At 47.4% G+C, this 6000-nt stretch overlaps 1 protein-coding gene across 1 annotated transcript in view; it reads right to left on the bottom strand.

Moving 5' to 3' along the window:
• The window catches only part of Csmd2 (CUB and Sushi multiple domains 2), a 607037-nt gene that overhangs the window by 117712 nt on the left and 483325 nt on the right, over nt 1-6000 (bottom strand). The gene's annotated exons all lie outside the window — the stretch shown is intronic.

A 6000-nucleotide genomic window follows, 5' to 3' on the forward strand; every position in this document is an offset into this window, starting at 1 on the left:
CTTGCTGTTTTATTAGAGCAGCCATGCTTTTCTATTTGGTCATTGATCTTTATGTATCTTTCCCAACCAGATATAACCTGGATGTAGCTGACAGTGATTTACTCTCATAGATGTCCCTCTGTACAGGGGGACAAGGAGCGGCTGATGCTGCCTGAGGGTGAGGAGAGCCAGCCAGGTCCTGAACGTCTGCAGGATGCTACGGCTTCCCTCACCAACAGCAGGAAATGTGGAACAGCTCCTGGCTTCCATTGGTTACTACTCTTCCTCCATCTTCCTGGTTCCAAGATCACTGGTGGCCCAGAAGCCACCAAGCCCAGCTGGGCAGTGGCTGGACATGGCGGAGTCCAGACAGTACCAGGGACATGATACCACCTACCAGGCTGTTCTCCCTGGACCGTGACAATGCCTACACACTACGCACTTCAAAGTTCCCATCTCTGAGTAAGGTTCTTCAACTTTGCCTTCTCTGTGTCAGCAACTGTTTTTCTTGGGAGTGAAGTAAGTGTATTTCTCTTCCATGGGTTCTAAACTCCTGTAGGACAGGGTCAGTCACTCGGTCCTCTCATAACCCCAGCAAGTCACACAGAACTTGGCACCAGCACTGTCTGTACTTGGCACATAACACACGCTTGATAAATGGCTGCTGAACTATTTGGCTGAACACTCCAGGGCTTGGAAAATGAACAACCACATCAGTGTTTCCAACGAGAGACTCTATTGTGTATTTACCCACATTTCAGAGGAAGACAAGCTTATCATCCCAAGCATTACCACATTAATAATAATGATGAGGACAACCACAGTGATGACAGTCCCTTATGCAGGAATATCACCTTATAATTTCCAAGCACTTTTCAATTTGTTATCACGTTTGTGTCTCACAATACCCTCTACTGCAGGCAGGGCCAGGTATCCTCATGGCCACGACACAGATGAGGAATGTGGCAATCAGAGAAGGTAAATGCATTTTCTAAGCCATTCAGCTTTTGAGAGATAGAATTAAGACCAAAATCAGATTGTCAGTCTGCCAAACCAGAGCTCCGCCGTGAATGATAAAACTAAATGACTAAAGCGCCATAATGACGCCAATAAATAAAACCCAAGCCCTTCAAGATGGAAAGAGTAAAAAGACCTGATTTTCCTTGATTCTAATACATGAGGTCTATTTCCTAATTTTGTAATAGCAGAAAGTTGGAAACAACCACACTAGGCATTGAACCAGGAAAGAAGTGGTTAAAAGGTGTGGCTCAAAGGGCCACGTGACGAAACACGAGCCAGCGGCCTGCAGGGCAGTGAGTCTGAGTACTGATGTGGAAAGATGCCCCAGATCTGCTGTGAGCACGTGCACACGCATGCGCGTGCACACACACACATGCACACGTGTATGCACACGCACGCTCAGATTACGGATCAGTACGTATGACGTGATCTTATTCATACACAACAGCTATTACTCATAGTCACTTGCTGCCTGTTTTTGTAAATAAAGTTTTGTTTGAACACAGTAATGCTTGTTTATATATCTTCTGTGGCTTTTTTTTTTTTTTAAGCATTGCAGCAACAGAGATAAACAGTGACAACAGAGACCATCTGGAGCCAAATATTTATTTCCTGGCACTTTGTAGAGTTTGCCAGCCCCCTGGTATAGAGCTGACATTACTTTGTGTTTACGCAGTACATCTGTAATGAAATAATGAACCATTAATAATGGAATCATAGGAGATGGTAGTACTACTAGGGGAGTGTTATGCTTTATAGTGTATCGTATATGCTTCTATATGATTTGGCTCTCCAACAAACATATTACTTTCAAAATAGGCAAAATGAAGATAATTCCACTTTGAGTTTATAGAAAAAGCCATATAACAGTGGTGGTGGGGGTGGGGGTGGGAATTTGTATATTAGCTCTTAGGCTCAGTGTTGTTCCAAAAGTTTGAGAGAGAAAACAGATATGTTTTAGTATCCTGTGGTAAAAGTTGCTTCCCTGTGACCTTCCCGAAGAGATGTCTGATTTTCTTCACACTTGTCTTGAGCTCCTCCTAAAGCAGCCATGTACTCCTACCACAGCCCTGTACCCCCAGCTCCCACCCAACTTCAAGGTCCTCCACAAACCACCATCCTGAGTGGGTGATATGGTTTTCTTTCTCATAATGGCCTTTTTTTGTCTCTTAACTTCTTATACTTTTAGTGTCTGCCTTGTCCACTTCATTTATTATCTCTTTCTCTAACTCACCTTTGAGTTACACTGGTGTAGGGACCTTGACCGTGTAGCTCACTGCTGTAAACTGACTCTGTAGCACAGGGCATGAATGAATGAAGTGGGCGCTTCAGGAAGCTTTGTTGGGGGAGGTGACACTCTCGCATACCTGCACAGATGTCCTAGCCTGCCTCTGTCTCAAGGGACACCACCATACACAGCTGGAGGAGAGCAACGGTTCTTCCGCTCACTCTTTCCACTGATCTCATTAGCCAGGAGAATGACAGCGAGCCTCTCTGAGACTCGCCGTAGAGACTGGATGCTCAGGAGAGGATCCCACCTTAGTTCTCTATTTCTTCCAAAAAAGGGCAAAGCTCCCCAGGAGGATGGATTGAGAAAGTCCCTCAGAGCGGTGGTCTAACAGAGGCACCACTGGCATGACTGTGTTCAGGACCATCTCCTTGGAGGTTGGCCCAGCCAGCCTCAGGGGATGACTGAACAGTCTTTAAAAAAAGCTACACCTCCTTTGCCCTTGGGTGAGGACAGCCTTGGGCATCACATCTGCAGGAGAAAGTCAGCCAGTCTGGCTGTTGATAGGATGTGAACCTCATGGAGGTGGGGCCCTTGGTTTCCTACTCTTTCTCCAGCGTTGCTATTCGTGTGGGGCACATGGATGGTGCTCTGTTCAGTTCTACTGAATGAGCACACACATTCAAACACCCGATCTACCTTTGCTCCTGGTGCCAGAGCCCAAGCTTATGCTGCTGCGCAGGGGACACCTGGATTAGTTCTTGTTCCTCTGAGGACCTGTTGGGGACTTGGAACTGGGATAGACACTGGGAAGAGAGTGTGTCAAGAATGAGGTGGGTGTCCTTGTCTCAGAAGAATGAAGGAGCCAGGAAAATCAACTTCCAGAGAGGACAGTGCAGCAAACACTCAGAAAGCCTCAGGCCAGAGACGAGGGCTGAATGGGAGAAGATGTTATCTGCATCTGATTTTCCATCCCTGCTCTGCCTCTTCTGTGTTTACACTTCCTGCCTGTTTCTAAAAATATTTTGCCTTTTTGTGTTACATTTGATGGAGTTCTTGTTATATGTGCTGTTAAAGTATAGAACTCTTTTACTTTAAATTGGGTTGGTTGTTAGTTGTTTTCTAATAATAAAGTCTTTCTGGCTCAAGTTGTTTTGAGTGGGCTTCTGTTTCTTCTGTTCTTACAATAAATTACCTCCCCCTTTGCTGAATGGGTATCTTTTTATAATTTTCAAACTAAAATAATAGATTAGAGCCAAGTGCTGCTGCCTCTCACTGGGGAGGTTGGAAGATGCGGGAAGGGCTCCTGGGCTCCGCCCCAGGCCAGGCTGGTTTCCATGGAGCTCAGCTAGCTGACTCCAGCAACACCTCTCCCCGTGGGGCTTGGGTGAGCTCCTCTCACCCCTGGGAGAAGAGCTCCTGCAGCTGTAGCTCCCAGGAGATGCATCTCCTCAGCATTAGCAGAGCCATGGATCTCTCAAAAAGGCAAGGAGACAAAGGTGGAGGAGGAGGAGGGGGAGAAGGAGGAGGAGAGGAGGAAGAAGAGGAAGAGAAGGAGGAGGAGGAGGAGAGGAAGAGGAGGGGGAGAAGGAGGAGGAGGAAGAGAGGAGGAGGAGGAAAAGAAAGAGAAGGGGGAGGACGAAGAGAAGGGGGAGGAGGAGGAGGGGGAGAGTGAGGAGGAGGAAGAGGAGGAGGAGGAGGAAGAGGAGGAAGAGGAGAAGGAAGCCGGACGGAGGAGGCTGGCTCTTCACCTCCTGAGGATGTCACCTGCCTACTGTGCAAGTCTCACTGGGCTTTCCGGACCTGCAGGGGCAGAGTATCTGAATTCTTAGCCAGGGTCTGGGGAAGTATATAGCACACACACACACACACACACACACACACACACACACACACCCCACCCCACAAATGTCTGTTCTAAATATCCCACACTCATACATATACATACGTATACAAAATATTATGCTTTATATTTTCAGGAAGCAGAAAGGGAAATGTACCTTTTCACTGGGCTAGCTCCAGGAGGAGGTATCCATTTCCTTTTCCCTTCCCAATGAGGGCATAGCAAAATGCCTTTGGGATAGAAGAGAGCAGATCAGAAGATGTGCCCAGAACCTTGGTTGGGACAATTGACTATCCATCCACATGGATAAAGAAGTTGATGCTCAAGGAAGTAAGGCTGGCTGTTTTAGGCAGCGGCATTCACAAGTGATGGAGCCCATTGTGCTGAGATATTGAGCACAGGAGAACCTCATCAAGGCTGTGGGGTCTGATAGCAAAGCAACCCATTTCAGGAATCGAAACGTCCTGGATAAGGAGAAGGGAAGTGTAGAGAATGCAGGGATCCACCTGGGTTCCACCAACGGGGCTGCTGGACCAGAGGCCCAGGGAGACAGCAAGAGGTGGTTCACATCAGTGTGCACAGCCTGGGCAAGCAGGCAGGCAGCTAAAGGGTCTCACCAGCCCCCACCTGACTGAACACAGTGGTGCTTATGCTACCTCTTAGTTAAGCAGTGGGGGCTGCACTTCTCTCCCCAGGCTGTCTCCCCACTTAGCAGCTGTCCTACTGTTGGGCTGTCCTCCTGCTCTTCAGCCAGGAACATCTCCCTGGGTCATATGAGGGATCCCTTTAGATACCGCTTCAGGCTGACCATTGAAGGCAAGAGGCACTTCATGGAGTAGAGAACTTGGAGGCATAGCTCTCTGTCCTTGATTTTGGTTGAGAAGACCCAGAGAAGATGTGGCCAGAGCCAGGCGAGCACAAGCCACGTGACTGAGGAGGAAGCTGAGGAACTTTCTGCTGTAGCTTATTGTTCACCAGGAATGCTAAGTAGTCAGCTTATGAGGCTAAGACTGGCAATAATGACATCTGGGTGAAATTTTGGGGTTTCCACCCAGAAGACCCCAGGTAGGAAAAGTCAGAAGCAGCTCTAGCTATTACTAGAGGGCTCAAGGGCAGCACATGTCGTGGCTCCAAGTATCGTGTTTGTGCAAATTTTTCTGGCTATCCTGAACTGTTTGAGTGTGGGTTTTACCAGGGGTGTGGTTTGGTAAGGATTATACAATAGAGGGATGAGGGGGCAGGGAAATTGAGGGCACTGGTGAGCATATAAGTAAAGGATAATAAAAGAGTCATGAGAGCCCCGCAGGGGGCTTGGTAGTGCATGGAGCAGTGGGGCTCCCAGATTGGGTTGTGCTTTTTGCTGGAATTCTGCAGCGTCTCTCTCCTGTTATCTGTGCAAGGAGAAGGTTTGGGGCCAGGAAGTTGATCACAGGATAGCTGACTGGAGGAAGAGAGGATGGTAAAGTTTCCATTCTCCAAGTCAGCCCTTTGAGGCAAGAAGATGACAAGAAAAGCACTCTCTAGTTTGTGCACTTTGTAGCTTCTAGAACTGTGCTTGACAAATAGCGGAGCACTCCTAGCTCTGAAGAGTTCAGTGAGGTGATGGATAGAAAACACCCAGGGCAGTGGTGGCGGTTGGTACACACAGTGTTAGCTATTATCATAATTAGTGGTATTTATGACCCTGTAAGATCATCCTAAGCATTGCCAGAAATATTTCATTAAGGAACACTTTAAAAAAGGTGGCCCGGGTCCTACATTGTGCAAGTGGGAATCATGAGCCAGAAAATTTTTAATTTTACCAGTAATGTGGTCCCATTTGTATATAGGCTGATGAGGAGTGAGTGAACTTGGATTATAGTAATAATAACAAAATTCATCACCTCTAGAGCATCTGTAGAGTGTTTAGTATATTCCAAGCCTTGCACTA

This window comes from Octodon degus, unplaced genomic scaffold (genome assembly GCF_000260255.1).
Source record: "Octodon degus isolate 3935 unplaced genomic scaffold, OctDeg1.0 scaffold00130, whole genome shotgun sequence".
Taxonomy (NCBI): domain Eukaryota; kingdom Metazoa; phylum Chordata; class Mammalia; order Rodentia; family Octodontidae; genus Octodon; species Octodon degus.